The sequence below is a fragment of the Panthera onca genome, chromosome B4 (genome assembly GCF_046562875.1).
Source record: "Panthera onca isolate mPanOnc1 chromosome B4, mPanOnc1 haplotype 2, whole genome shotgun sequence".
Lineage (NCBI taxonomy): Eukaryota > Metazoa > Chordata > Mammalia > Carnivora > Felidae > Panthera > Panthera onca.
This window is the reverse complement of record NC_138345.1, coordinates 125,259,343-125,269,616: the sequence shown is the minus strand read 5'-3', so window position 1 is coordinate 125,269,616 and position 10,274 is coordinate 125,259,343. Positions and strand designations below refer to the sequence as shown.

The 10,274-nt window shown below is 44.6% G+C and overlaps 1 long non-coding RNA gene across 1 annotated transcript; it reads left to right on the top strand.

Moving 5' to 3' along the window:
* Positions 1–3,071: 3,071 nt before the first annotated feature.
* On the top strand, positions 3,072–7,718 carry LOC132695453 (uncharacterized). Its single transcript, XR_009617822.1, has 4 exons — positions 3,072–3,155; positions 3,538–3,622; positions 6,777–6,913; positions 7,167–7,718. It is a non-coding gene; the product is annotated as an uncharacterized LOC132695453 (long non-coding RNA).
* Positions 7,719–10,274: the final 2,556 nt, after the last annotated feature.

Here is a 10,274-nt window from a genome sequence, read left to right as displayed (position 1 = left end):
ACACTTTCATTTTCACATTTTATGTTGATCACTCTGAAAGCCATGTGGAAAATGAATTGTAAGGGCCAGGAATGGAAGCAGGGACACCAACTAAGAGGTAATTACAGTTGTCCAAGTAAGAGTTGATGGTGGCTTACACTAGGAGTAGTGGAGATAAATACAAGTGGACAGATTGGGGGTGTATTTTGGAGGTGAAAATCAATAGGATTTGGCAATGCATTGGATGTGGTAGAGGAGAGGGGCTGGTGGTGAGGGAGAGGAAGGTGTCTACCAGGTGCGTGACTTCAGCAAGACAGTGGAGAGTGGAACCATTCATTGAGATGGGAAGAGGAGATGAGGAGAATATTTGATGGCGGTGGTAGTGGGTAGATCAAGACATCAGTTTGGGATGCATTTAGATGGAGGTGCCTGTGAAAATTCCAAATGCCTATTTCAGCTTCGTGGGCATGTGCAGAGCTCTTTGCTTAGAAGGATGAGCCCTCCTGAGCTTGGTTTAATGCTCTCCTATTGCCATTTTGAAATTCCCAATAATTAAGTGAAGTTGGATTGGACAATGAAGCACGTGTGTGAGCAGAAGAAATACACCCAATTTGCATGTCTGCCATTCCTTGTCCCCCCATTCACATATAGTAGTTGTCATGTCCCCAGCACAAATTTTAGTAGATTCATGGTGAGTAGGAGTTCAGTGAGACTCTCAAAGTGAGCACAATGTAGGTGCACAAGGTGAGCACATCTATGATTGGCCAAATGAGGGCACCAACAACCCCCAGAAGCCATACCTTCCACTTAAAACAACTTTCTTAGAACACAGAAGGAAAACAATGATATTCTAAGAACCACAAATAACCAAGGAACCCTATCAGATCCTTACTTAAGCTGAAAATGAAGGTACAGAAGGAAAGGAAAACATAGGCAACCTATCATTCCTTTTCCTTCTGTTCCTTCCTTACTCATAATTCTGGGTAGAGGATGGGTGATTTAAGAAATGAAAGTAACTGAGTTAGTTTGGTGCAGCATTTCTACTGTTGTGGTAAAAACGAGGTACGTATGCAAGTAAGAGGCATGAATTGTGCACCTTTGATGGTTATGCATAGGAGTTAAATGCTCTTCTATTTGCATTTAAAATTGACATTGGGGGCGCTTGGGTGACTCAGTAGGTTAAGCATCCAACTTCGGCTCAGGTCATGTCTCACGGTTCATGAGTTCTAGCCCCACATTGGGCTCTGTGCTGCAGCTCAGAGCCTGGAGCCTGCTTCAGATTCAGTGTCTCCCTGTCTCTCTGTCCCTCCCCCTCTCGTACTCTGTCTCTCTGTCTCTTTCTCAAAAAGAAATAAAACATTTTTGAAAATTAAAAAAACAACAACCTGGCATTGCACCTGGGTGGCTCAGTTGGTTAAGTGATCAACTCTTGATTTCACCTCAGGTCATGATCTTATGGTTCGGGAGTTTGAGTCCTGCATTGGCTCTGGGCTGACAGCATTGAGCCTACTTAGGATTCTGTCTCCTTCTCTCTCTGCCCCTCCCCCCCTTGCTCTCTGTATCTTTCTCAAAAATAGATAAATAAATAAAAACTTTAAAATTGACAGTGAGCAGTATAAAGGTGAATGGTACATTCATGCTACTAATTTATAATTTTTACTTTTTCTTTACTTAGAATGACAATAAATAGAAAATAAAAAGTACCATGAAAAATCCTAAGAGAGACTGTAGAAGAAGAGAAAAAAACAACAATTAGTACCTTTGATGGCAATTTTCTTCCTGCATTTTAAGTAGGATCCCACATTTTTATTTTACACTGAGGCCTGCAAATTATGAAGCTGGCCTTGGGTAGGAAATAGGCCAAGAGCCCACATCACCGAATTTTGTTGGTACTACCAATTAAATATCTTTTCTCTCTGTCCCTTGAGTCTTCTTAGCTTGGCTATCTCTTCATTATCTTGCCTTCCTTCATATCCCTCAATTCCATCATTCTGTGAGATACCCCTCCCCCCTAATCTTTAAGGAGGGTTGGCATGTCTAGGAAACAGCAGAGCAGAGATACTATACAGGGGATGGCTTAAAAAGAGAGAATTATAGGTCTGCAGAGAGACAAGAGAAGTAGAGAATAAATGGAGGAGAAACTCCATGTGGGATACTCCCTGGACACGTAGGGGTTACCCCCAAGAACCAAGTGTCCTCGTCCTTTGTAATGGTAAGAGGAGACAAGTCCTAGTTGACTCCATGACATGCTACCTTTATAGAAAAACAGTGAAGCCAATTATCTTCCTACACTGTTTTCCCAGAACGTAAGGAGAGACACACTCTCCAGGGCTGTCCCACCCAGTGTCTGTTTGAGGGGCTCATGTCCAGGACTTTGGGGCCATGGTATAATGTCTGGATGTTCCTGAACCCAACCTACTTGAGGCCTGGGCAACTGTCCAACCTCCATAGATCCTACTACGTCCTCCTAGTTGCTACACTGTCAGCCAAGCCATGCCAACAGGTAAAGGAAGATCCTACTATGAGCTTCCCAGAGTGTGAAGGAACCTGTGGAGGCAGAAGTAACATCAGTGTAAGAGTCTCTGTGAAAGCTGAGCCATTTCTCAGTTCTGGGACTTACAGGACGACCACATTTCCCAGCCTCCTTGGCAGTTGTATTGGGTCATGTGACTGAGTTCTGGCCAATGGGATCTGAATAGGAGTGATCTGACGGTGTGAGATAGACATTATGATGCCTGATGTTCTAGGTGGAGAGTCTGACTTATGCAATTTTTTTTTTAATTTACATCAAATTAGCATATAGTGCAACAATGATTTCAGGAGTAGATTCCTTAATGTCACTTCCCATTTAGCCCATCCCCCCTCCCACACCCCCTTCAGTAACCCTCTGTTTGTTCTCCATATTTATGAGTCTCTTCTGTTTTGTCCCCCTCCCTGTTTTTATATTATTTTTATTGCCTTTCCCTTATGTCCGTCTGTTTTGTCTCTTAAAGTCCTCACATGAGTGAAGTCATGTATTTGTCTTTCTCTGACTTACGCAATTTTATGCAAGCTCACTAGGTGGTTCTTTTACCAATGCTTCCTTTAGAGATGTCAGGGAGGATGGGCTGTGGAAAATAATGAGTCTACTGGAGCAAGATGGACATTTCATGGCAGCTTTCTTAAGAGCATATAAGGTACTTGTGGTAAATTTTTACAATAACGGTCCCAGATGAATTCCTCCTCTGGTATCCATGCCCTCATGTGGTTCCCTTTCACATGATGGCCATGTGACTTGTGGTGGCCAATGCGATGTCAGCAATCATGATGTAATCAGAAGCTTGTTCCAGGCTTGTGCTTGCTCTCATGGAACACAGCCTTCCCAGATGTCCCTGCTGAGCACAATCCACAACCAAGCCACCAGCTAAGTGAAGCTGCGTAAGTGAGCCCAAGCGAAACTAGTCAAAGAACCACCTGGCCAACCCACAGAATTGTGGCACTTAAACTGTTGTTTTAAATTAATGAGTTCTGTGGCAATAGATAACCAATAAAACAACTTATTCATGCCTGTTTCCCCAGAACCTACTATATTGCCTGGCATATTTCTGCCCTCAAGGCATTCTTATGGACGTAAGCTTTATCTTCCCAACAACAACCCTGTCAGGTAAGTATTACTACCATTTTGTATTTATTTTTAATTGTCAAGAGTCATAGAAATTCCTACTCATCCCAACTTCACATCTGGGGGGACTGTCTGATTATTTTACAAATATAATAACAGGTTTGGGGAGATGCACAAACTTGCGTCTCGTCACCCAGCAGACTTTGATTGCCTATATTATATGCCCCCTTTCTTAATGAAGAACTGATGATGGTCTTTCCCATTTGTTGAGTACTTACTATGTGCCAGCTGCTAAGTGGCACTTTTGTCCTTGCAAAAACCACATGGAGCGGGCCCTATTAGCATCTCGTTTTAGAACAAGAGACTCTGAGGATCAAGAAGGAAATGAGACCGGCTACCCAGAGCTGGTTAGTGGCAGCACTGAGCTCTAAACCTGGGTCTATCTAGATCCTGCCTCTTTGGCCCTTCACCATTTCACTTGACGTAGAATCACAGTTCACAGGCGGATTAGGTTCCCAAGTGGGTGCGTGGAGCAAAATTCACACACCATGAAAAGAACTCTTGAAAATCTTCCAAGTCTCCTTTGAAGTACAGTGGATACTACTTTACTTAGTAATAGATATGTAGAACACTTTAATATATTTCGGGTCTGTATCATGTTTAAAAAATGGCTTTCAACACAAGAATGGCACTGGCAGAGTCTGGCTGGATGCTCACAAATTTCATTGATTTTCTTCTGGGACTCACAGGAAGACTGCATTTCCTAGCCTTTTGCAGTGAAATTGGGCCATGTGACTGAGTCCTGGCCAATGGAATATGGACAGGAGTGATCTACGTCACTGTCAGTGTTGGATTTTAAATACTTCTGTCATTCGATAGCCCAGGAGTTGACAAATTATGGCCCCAAGCCAGTCTGGCCTGCTGCCTGTTTTTGCAAATAAAGTTTTATTGGAACACAGCCACACTCATTTGTTTACACATTGCCTCTGGCTGTTTTCATGCTACAAGAGCAGACGCAAGTAGTTGTGACAGAGACCACATGGCCTGCAAAACCTAAAATATGTACCAAAAGGAAGAATATCCAATGTGAAAAATTGTCTTCAACAAATGGTGTTGGGAAAACTGGTCAGCCACATGCAAAAGAATGAAACTGGACCACTTTCCCACACATACAAAAGTAAATTCAAAATGGATTAAACACCTAAATATGAGACCTGGAACCATAAAAATCCTAGAAAAGAGCACAGGCAGAAAGATCTCTGACATTGGTTGTAGCGACATTTTTCTAGATGTGTCTCTTGAGGCAAGGGAAACAAAAGCAAAAATAAACTATTGGGACTACATCACATCAAAAGCTTCTGCACGGTGAAGGAAACAATCAACAAAACTAAAAGGCAACCTACTGAATGGAAGAAGATATTTGCTAATGAAATATTTGATAAAGGGTTAGTATCCAAAATATATAAAGAACTTATACAAATCAACACCCCAAAAGAAATAACCCAATTAAAAAATGGGCGGAAGAAATGAACAGACATTTCTCTGAAGAAGACGAACAGGTGGCCGACACATGAAAAGATGCTCCACATCACTCATCATCAGGGAAGTGCAAATCAAAACCACAGTGAGAGATCATGGCACACTTGTCAGAATAGCTAAAATCAACAACACAAGAAACAAGCATTAGCAAGGAGGTGGAGAAAAAGGAACATTTTTCACTGTAGGTGGGAAGGCAAACTGGTGCAGCCATTGTGGAAAACAGAATCTCCATATGGAGATCCCTTGAAAAGTTAAAAATAAAACTACCCTATGATCCAGTAAATATGCTACTGGGTATTTACCACCCCCCCCCCCCAATTCGGAAACACTAATTCAAAGGAATACATGCACCCCTATGTTTAGCAGTGATATTTACACTAGCCAAATTATGGAAATAGCCCAAGTGTCCATCGATAGCTGAATAAAGATAGATAGATATATAGATATATATATATTCCATTATATATATAATGGAATATTACTCAGCCAGAAAAAGAGTGAAATCTTGCTATTTGCAATGACGTGGATGGAGCTACAGGGTATTATGCTAGTGAAGTAAGTCAGAAAGAGACAAATACTATACGATTTCACTCACCTGTGGAATTTAAGAAACAAAACAAGTAAGAGGAGAGAGAGAGAGAGAGAGACAAGCCAAGAAACAGACTCTTAACCATAGAGAACAAACTGATTGTTACCACACAGGGGGTGGGGTGGGGGGTTGGGTGAACTAGGTGATGGGGATTAAGGAGGGCACTTGCGATGAGCACCGGGTGTGGTTTGGAAGTGTTGAATCACTAATGTACACCTGGAGCTAATAGAACGCTGTACATTATACTGGAATTAAAATTAAAAACACTAGAAGGGGGAAAACCTGGGGAAAAAAATATTTACCACAAGTTCACGGACATCTGCTCTAGTCCCCCTGCAGTGGTTGCTCTGATGCACCACCCACTTCCCTCTTTAGCAGTGAAAATTTAATTCCTCAGCTGCTGGGAGTGCTGCGGAAGGGTGGTCTCATCTGCATTCACCGACTGGTAACACCGAGGCTTCACAGCATAACCACCTTGCCCCGACGCAGGGCATCTCTGGGAGGCCACCCAGTTCCAGAATTCTCCACTGGGCTCCCGGAGACTATTTTGGGGCTGCAATGCAGCTCCTCTTCTCCCTCTGCCCAATCTTGCCTCCCTTCCACAAGTGTTGATCCCAGGAGCCCTCCCTCCCTGATAAACATCGTGCATTCTAATCTCACCCTCAGAGTCTGCTTCTGGGGAATCCAGCCAGCAGCAGCTGTCATCTCCCTCTGGAGTGTTTAATATGGCAGTGTCACAGATGGAAGGTGCTGATCATCACTGCTTAGAGGACAGTCACTGAGGAGCACCTCCAGACACACTTCACCCTGTGACTTCCATTGTGTTATGCCTGTTGGATTTGGTATTGTTTGTTACAGCAGCCAGCTCTACTTACTCTGACAACTGTGGTCAGCAAAGCAAGGCTGTGGGTGATGAGAGGCGTATGAACACAGAGAGCACAGATGACACGCTTTCTCAAAGTCACTCTGGAGCAGGTGCCGTCTAAGTGGGTTGGAAGGTCAAGTCATGTCCATAACATATTGTTCTCTTTTGGTCTCTCTTTTCTCCCTCTCGCCAACCACATCTAGCGGAATTCTTCTAGATTAAATGTGGGCCTGCTGTGACTTCACCTCCAGCCCTGTTTGGGACTCCACCATCAAAGCATCTCTGAACAGCTTGCTTTCTGCAATAGTTGAAGAACGAGTAGCGTGTGGATGGCTGAGAGGTGGATAAGTGGGGGATCGAATCAAGCCCAGATGTCAGTCAGTCTCCCCCCGACCCAAGCTGAGGGCTGGGACAGAACTCAGGGGAAGAGTCCCCATTGGGAGGGGGGGGGGTGGTTCCCAGGAGCTGAACATAAACAGCCCCGGTGCTGACTGCCCACCAGGCATGGCTGCACTTGTGTCCGCCCCACTGCAGGAGTGTCTGCAGAGGCAGCTGGAGCCCCAAGTGGTCTTTTGTCTCCCCTCTCTCTGAAGTCATCCCAGGACACAGGTGTGCATCCCCCCCAGCCAGCCGACAGAGAAGATGAATCAGCTTCCCTGAAAGACGTGCCCCAGAGCAGTCTGTCAGCTGAAACTTGTCTGAAGGAGCACGCTTCCCTCCTGACCACAGCTAATGAAAATGTGTGGCTTGCCCGGGGAAGAATCTATGCTATTCTTTAAAGGAACAATGCGAACCACAGACGTGCAGCATCTGGCATACGATAGGGATTTCCCTGAATGAGAACGGTAACTGGACCAGCCAGCTTATGAGATGCCTTTGGGTCCAGGCATGTATTTTCCTCCTTTTGGCTCTGGATTTGGGTTCTCAGAAGTTCAGGTGAAGCCCAAGTCACTATCACTTAGTGTTTTTCATTATATGTGCCCCCCTCCCCGTTTATCTTCTATGGTCTTGATGAATATGCTTGAGATGCCCCCAAACCTATAACCCTGCCTCTAAGTCTTTGCTCATGTCATTCTCCATTTCTGTACAGCCTCCCCTTCTTTATGACCATCTAATTTGTCAGGACTCTTTCCATGGAGGTTAAGTGAAGCCCAATCCAACTTGCTTGAAGCAAAAAACTACATTTATTGAATAACGTAACTTAAAATCCAGGACCACTTGACTTCAAAGATAGGTACACCTGGATCTAGGCATTCAAATGAGTTTTCCAGGACCTGGTCTTAGTCTATTTCTTCAGGTCTAGACTCTGTCTTTTACGTTGGCCCGAGTTTCAGGTAGGCACTGAATGGGCTCCAGTCTTGCATGTTACCATGTTAACTCCTGTGTGGAAAAAGTGATCCTGGGGATAGGCCTGATTGGACCACTTGGGACACATTCGTGTTTGCCTATGAAGTAATCACTGTAATCGGGGCGATAGGTAGTACATGGGGGGCAGGAATCACATTGTGTTTCCTTTCCTTGTTTGAAACCCTGTGAAATCAAATGGAAACGAGGCAGCTTTGAATCAGGGGGAAATAGTTACAGCAGTTATTAGTTTGGAGCAGGGAAGAAACGGGCCTTAGTGACAAGGACTGGGGCCAGTTCTACCTGTATGTATGAGTGCTTCTCCATCTCAGGCCCCCCAGTGGCTGCCTCCAGGTTCAGATGGGATGCCAAGATTTGCTGTGATTTGGGGCCAGCCAAACACTTGTTGAGTCTGTGTGAATCATTGAGCTTTTGCTGGTCAGTGCCATATGCCTTCTATTTTTCTTATACCACCCTATGTATCTAGTACTTTGGTGAGCACCTAACAATTACCCGACGGGTTTTATTGTGAAATTGTGATGTAGGTGCCGGTGCTCAAGCCTGGAAATCAAAAGGCGTGGGTTGTAATCAAGTCTCTTGACTTTTGCCGAGCTAAGTAGCCATACCAAGAGAGCACAGAGCAGGATAACAGCTATTTTTGTCTAGTGCTTCTGGTTCACAATACTTACATTGCTGGCTCACTTACAATGACCCTGTGAGATAATCCAAATGCTATGGGGTAAGCTTCAAGGTTAAGTCTAAGGCAAAAACTGGGTGTAATCAAAATTTCCCTGGAAACTCCTATAAATCATCCATAAAGTACAGTTTAAAAGGTTTTGTGATTGTGACCAAATACAGGAATACTTGTGAATTATGTGGAATGGATAAACGAACATATTGCCTATTATTTAGGGAGAGAACATTTCCCAAAGTGCAGTATCAAAATACAGCCATTTATGCATCTAATGCAGCAAGTTTTTCACAACCAGAAAGGGAGAGAAGAATAGTTTCACATCTTTGTTTTTAAGATCATCCTGGGACACGTGTGCATTCAGTGGATTATCAAATAGAATCTTCTGGACTATTTAAATAATTGTTTTTATTTCCTTCTCTTTGTGTGATGCATTTCCCCAATCTTATTTGGTGAAATATGTTGATTATATATTTAGAAAGTGTTAGGCATTGGGCTGGGCCCAGGGAAGTCAATGGTGAATAAAATGGTTTCTGGCCTAATGGAGTTTATAGCCTTTGCAGATTGCTTCACACACAAAGAAACTGAAGCTCAGAGAGGTGACTGCCAAAGATTTCTCGGGCCAGTAAGGAGCAGGGCTGGGATCTGAACCCAGGTCTTCTGGCTTTAACCCTAAGTTTTCCCCAACTACTCCCCACTGGCTTCCATGGTAACTGAAGTCACTCCCAAAGCCAAAGTCAGAGTCCTGGAGTTCATTACAGCAGAAACAGACCATTGCAACTGGCCACTTGCCTTGGCAGTTGGGATCTGGAATTGAGTTCATATTTGGTGTTGAATCGTACCCTCCAGAAACGAGATGGGTTGGAATGGAATGGTAATGAGGGCTCTGTTTGCTCCAGAGGGCCCACTCCCTATTCTTCCCACCAGCCATCATGGTTGACCACCCTGTTTAAGCCCCCTATTGATTACAGAGGGTTGATTTCTTCTGATGCAAGTGGCTAAGCCAAGGGCAGTTACAGCTGCGCCATAGCCCCCCAAATTACTGCCTTCCGGACAAAATATGTCAGGCAGCCTTCCCAAGAGCCCTTTCCAAGGACAAGGAGGCTGGTCCTGGACTTGCATCTCCCTTGTTTGGTATCCAGTGTGTGTATGTTCCTTCTCCACGTGTACCCCAAATGGCCTGAGAACCAAGGTGCCCCCTCTCCCAGAGTCCCAGCACCCCCCCCCCCCCAAGCCCCACATCCCCATGAGCCTCTCAGGCCCCATCCAAGGAGAAGCCTTGAGGATGCAACCAACGGGACCCATCGAAAGGCTGTGGTTTGCCCTGGCTCTCAGTTTGCTGACCCAGCCCCCCACCGGGGTTGTGGCGCCAGACCTGGGGCTCCTTCTCAACTGGAGCAACGATTTGGGTGAGTTAAAGAGCAACCTTCATACTGAAGACGGTGGTGACTCGGCTCCCATTCCCTCAGCCAGGGCACATTTGCCTCTTCAACTCCGTTTCATTGAGGGGATGTCTACAGCGAGCACAGCCTCAGGTTAGAATTAGTTCTTTTCTATTGCTCCTGTCAGAAAGATAAAAATAAAGCATTTAGCTCAAGGAAAGTTGGCTTCTCACACAGACTTGTGTATGTAGTCTTTGGAGAAATGTCACTAATGGTGTTTTAAT